This window comes from Delphinapterus leucas, chromosome 4 (assembly GCF_059928025.1).
Source record: "Delphinapterus leucas isolate spDelLeu-1000000601 "Yukka" chromosome 4, BTC_Dleu_Yukka2, whole genome shotgun sequence".
In the NCBI taxonomy this organism is placed as follows: Eukaryota; Metazoa; Chordata; class Mammalia; order Artiodactyla; family Monodontidae; genus Delphinapterus; species Delphinapterus leucas.
Window position 1 is genome coordinate 136,644,159 of NC_143132.1, and position 4,854 is coordinate 136,649,012.

General features: G+C 39.5%; 1 pseudogene; it reads right to left on the reverse strand.

The window, feature by feature from the left end:
* Positions 1–328: 328 nt before the first annotated feature.
* Positions 329–4,846, reverse strand: LOC111179137 (protein SEC13 homolog pseudogene; annotated as a pseudogene).
* Positions 4,847–4,854: the final 8 nt, after the last annotated feature.

The window sequence follows — 4,854 nt, forward strand, 5'->3', positions numbered from 1 at the left end:
ATTTTTGGTTTTGTTGTTTATAAGTAATATGAATTTATTTAAATACTTTGGAAACACCCCCCTGCCCCCACAAATGATGCCTGCACCTAAAAGTTACATAAAAATGACCCAAAATATTTTAAAATAATAGATTTGAAGGTCATTTGTAGTTTTTCCCTCTTAACAAGAGTGCATTCAGCTGGACAGTATATTACAAACCTTATCAAATCATGTTAAGGCAGATGATGAATCTGGTTGCATTTGTTATGACTCCCAGGAGCAAGTGATATTGTGGGAGTTGGGCATTCTTCCTCCCAGCTGTGTGGTCAGTTGGCCCAGGAAAGGGCAGTCCTGGAGGCAGCAGGTAGAGAGCCAGGCCCTGCCTGTCTTGTCGCTCCTCATTCTCAGTCACTTTTCTGTGACTGAAGTGGACATGGAACCCTGGCCCTTGTTGGCATCACTGATGCACACCCACTGTCAGTTGACTGACTCCTTCCACAGGGTCACGTTATTGTCTCTGCCTGAGATAGCCAGGATGTTGGCTGTGATGGACAAGCTCACATGCCATACAACATCATTGAACTTGTGCAACAGTTTGGGAGACCATGTATTGCCCGTGGCATCATCACAGGTACAACTGAACACTCGACCATCCTGGGAGCAGCTGGCAATGGTGCTGGTAGGCAGGCCAATGGAGCTGGCCCAGGCCATGTCTCAAACCCAGTCACTGTGTGCTTTCAACTTCTGCTCTTCCTTCCACTGGCCGTCCTCCTCCTCCTTCCACAGTTTGATGAGGTTGTCACAGCCGCCTGATGCATATTTCTTGACGTAGTTGGACTTCTGCCCAGATGGCTGGTCTATGAAGCTTCCAGGCATGACAGCAGGGGCCCAGCTCACTGCTTTGAAGCCAGTAGTGTGAGCATTATTGATCTTCTTCACTTCCCACTGGCCCAACATGGAATAGGTCAGTAGGGATATAGCCCCATCGAAGCTCCCATAGGCCAGGATCAGGCCCCTGATACCCAACTGAATGTGCTGTAAAAATATCTGTGATTTTTATTGGTAACAAAATCACAGGTATTGCTATAACTCCTGTAGTTTGTGCCTACATTCAGAATGGATAGAAATGCTAAAGTTTAGAGATTAGAGAAAATAAAAATATGATTTATTTCCTTCCAAGTTCACAGACCTCCTAAATTTTATCCATGGACTTTTATTGATGAACCCGTGAGTTAGAGTAAAAGCTTTTTGAGGTGTGGAAGACGTATGTTCCAAAGATGACAGCAATAATATTTCCCACCCCCTCATGCTCTTTCACTATATGACCTTGATACTCTCCCATCAGCAGGTAGAATATTTTTCCACCCCCTTGAATCTGGGTGAGCCCATGACACTTTTGAACAACAGCATATGTTAGAAGTGATGCTATACCAGTCTGAGCATAACTCTTAACTGAGCTGTCAACTTCTGCTTCCTTCCTCATAGAAGCAAGACACCATGTAAGATGTGCAGTTATCCTAGATCACCATGCTGCAAAAAGCCCAAGCTATATGAAGAGGCCCTGGAGGATAAAATACCATATGGAGGAAAAAGGTGACCAAGAAACACAAGTATCAGACCCCCAAGTGAAGAAGCCATCTTGGAAGTGGGTCCTTTAGTTCTTGCCACCCTACTTGCTGCCACATGGATCAGAGGTGAACTGTCCCTCTAGGCTCTTCCAGGATTCCTGACCCATAAAATTGTGGGCAAAATAAATTGCCTGTTTTAAGCCACTAAATTTTGGGGTAGTTAGTTTGGCAGTGATAGGTAATGGGCAATCATGTATCCTTCACATTGATTAGCGAACTGACAGGCATAAATGAGGGGCTCAGGAATGGTTGACAAATTGAGACTTGCGTGGCATTTTGGTGTCAGTAGGAACCACAGGGAGTAATATAATGTGATGAAAGTATATTGTCTAATAGATGGCCTATGGTTCGAAGGTACCTCAGCCCCATTTCCAAGACCTCAGGTTAGCCAAATCCTTCCCAAGTGCTGACTCCTCGGTTGGTCTCCAAAGGTTACAGTCTCTTCATGGAAGAGTATATATAGGATGATTAAAGAGCACATAATGAAAATGCACATTAGAATGGTGTAGTTGTACTGGAAGCAATCTCTGTGCATCTGAAAACTTGGTCTAGGTCTGGAAACAGACCTCAAGGGGCACTATTGTATCATGGCTATGAGCACAGGCTCTGAAGTCAGTGTGTCATGGTGGAAATCTGGGTCAGCCGTAGAGCCTGCTCTGTGACTAGGACATGCAAGTCTTTCTGTGTCTCAGTTTACACATCTGTAAAATGTATATAAAACAGTATCCTCCTCATAGGTGTATAGTGAGATTCAAATGAGTTAATACATTTGGTTGGCACATATAGCTCCCACTGAAAACCAAATGGACCTCTCTTGAATACTTTCAGTGACTCTTGAATTATTTAGGTGGTTCCTAAATTATTTAGGTGGTTCCTAAATGCCACATGTGGTTTTTAGATACTGCACATATCAACTTTTTATGATAATGGTAGTCTATATTTAGTTTAATCTATATTAGAAAATTTATAGCCAGCATTTCTGAGTTCATATATAGGATAGGATAACATTATAAAATATATTAAGCCATAAATAGTATAGCTAAGGCCCAAATGGTAAAGATGAAACTGAAATGCTTGAAATTGGCATGTGGGAGCTGCAAATCTGGGAGTCTGCAAAGGAGAGAGGAACAGAGAAATGAAGTCATTTATTCATGTGCAATGAACCAGCATCAAATGCCATCAGTTCTTTGCCTCAGTCTATTTATTTCACATTTGACCACTCTATAATGGGCACACTATTTAAAGCCTAGATCTGCCTTCCAAAAGAGCAATGTATCTTTAATGGGGAAAGCTGTAATATTTTCATTTCAGCATGTTTCCCTGGAAAAGATCATTAATTGTGGTCTACAGAACACTGATCTACAAAATTATTGTGTTAATTTGGTAAAAGAAAGTTTTCATTGGATGGACTAATTTTATTTTCATGAGTTCTGGTGTTTGGAAACTTGTCCCTGTCCCTATCTTTTAGTTGATATCCATTGCAGGGGAGATAGTGTGCATCTTGAATTCAACCAATTTAACTAACTGCTTAAAAAATACCCACAACTTTCTAGAGGAACATACTAGAATCCAGATCCTCTATAACATATCATTTACAATGTTTAAAACACAATCCAAGATTATTCTATATACAAAGAAACAGGAAAATGTAACCTAAAAAGGCAATGAATTAAGACTGGTCATGAGAGAACCAAGATGGTGCAATTAGCAAAAGAGAATTTTAAAGCAGTTGTTAAAGATGTTTGTCGGGAAAATAGATATACAAAACTAGGAAACCAACACCAGCCATCCCTACTAATCTACAAAGTTCTTTATTTGTGGATTATGATTCACAAGAATTTGAGACAAACCTGGAGCATGAAAGAGAAGGTCCAAGATTAATTAATTCAAACAACTGAACCCGGAGAAAACAGAGATAATTTAGGGAGCAGAGGAGAACTTGAAAAAATTCTAAGTAGCATTCTTGAAGACATTCAAGAATAGATTGCATTCCTAAAATAAGAAGGGGCCACAATGAAAAATGAACAATCAATGAATAGGGAATAATTCTTGGAAATAAAAAAGAAATAATTTTTGCTGAAGACCAAGTTGGTGTTCTGAAAAATGAAATTTCTTAGAATGCAGAAAATAAGACAAAAATCTGGAAAATGTGAGAGAAAATTGAGGCATGGAGAATACCAAGAAATTCAAGTTCTACATAGAGTTTCCTTGATATCAGACTTCTTGTCAGCAAGCCTGTATGCTAGAAGACAACAGAATACTGAATTCAAATTCTGAGGGAAATGATTTTTCAATAGGAAAATTTATACCCAGCTGACTGATAGGTAAGCGGGAGGGCATAATATAGACATATTAGAACCAGAACACTTAGAGCCCATGCACCCATAAAAAAAAAAAAGTCAAACAAACTTCAAGGAAGGGAAAAAAGAATACAAGAAAGAGGACTCCATGGGTTATAAGAGCAGTAAAACATGTAAAAATTTCATAAAATAAAAGTAATTCATAAAATTCATGCTAATCGCTAGGAGAACTAAAACCAGACATTCTTGACAACATTGCCTCTGATGATTGGAAGTGGATAAGAAGACCTTTTATTTTGTATTTTATACTCTTCTTTATTATCTGCATTTATTTTTGTTTTGGATACAATTACTGGTAATAAAAATTTAATAAAACTTTAAAAAGTCACCCCCTCCCTTTGCAATATAGCAGTACTTATTTTCTACATGTGTTGTCAAATTCCTTCTTCAAACATTTAATAAGAAGAAAAATTAGTGTGCATGTTTGCATTAAACCTACTTAAGAGTTAAAGAAGAGATTTATTTATACCTTCTGATTGAGTCCTATTTCTTAAGAATCATCCTATATCATACTACTTCTAGTCTAATTTTTCCCATTATCCAGACCTCTTTAATCTATGTCTTTGTCACCCCTTGTAAGCTTTTGCCCTTTGAAGGCAAAAGGCTGATTGGAATTTGACTTCTTTTCTCTGGACATTTGTGCCAGAGAATATGACTATCCTTTGCAGAACAGTTTCCTTCCAGCTGAATGAGAAGCCCACACCAGGATGACCTGGTGTTCATTCATCAGTCAGTCTGGCAGCTGTCCCTGGGTCACTGTGAGTTCAGACCCTTCTCTAGGCAGGCTCAAAAGGTGGGGTGATGCCCACAAGGTGAAAACCTGTCCTTTGAATGCTGCATCACTGAGGAATGCTGCAGCACAGGGGATTGGCCTGGCATGTCCGCCC